Source organism: Colobus angolensis, unplaced genomic scaffold (assembly GCF_000951035.1).
Source record: "Colobus angolensis palliatus isolate OR3802 unplaced genomic scaffold, Cang.pa_1.0 Scaffold109, whole genome shotgun sequence".
Lineage (NCBI taxonomy): Eukaryota > Metazoa > Chordata > Mammalia > Primates > Cercopithecidae > Colobus > Colobus angolensis.
In genome coordinates this window covers 6,084,970-6,085,385 of record NW_012111919.1, presented here as the reverse complement: position 1 = coordinate 6,085,385, position 416 = coordinate 6,084,970, and positions in this window count along the sequence as shown.

Genomic DNA, 416 nt, shown 5'->3' with positions numbered 1-416 from the left:
CTCACTGCAACCTCCACCTCCCAGGTTCAAACGATTCTCCTGCCTCAGCCTCTTGAGTAGCTGGGATTACCGGCATGTACCACCACACCTGGCTAATTTTTGTATTTTTAGTAGAGACGGGGTTTCGCCACGTTGGCTGGGCTAGTCTTGAACTCCTGACCTAGGTGATCCGCCTGCCTTGGCCTCCGAAAGTGCTAGAATTATAGGCATGGGCAACCGCGCCCAGCTACAAATACATTTATTTTTATTACTATTTATTTATTTATTTTTGAGACGAAGTCTCGCTCTGTTGCCCAGGCTGGAGTGTAACCTTTACCTCCTGGGTTCAAGTGATTCTGCTGCCTCAGCCTCCCGAGTAGCTGGGACTACAGGCGCATACCACCATGCCCGGCTAATATTTTATATTTTTAGTAGAG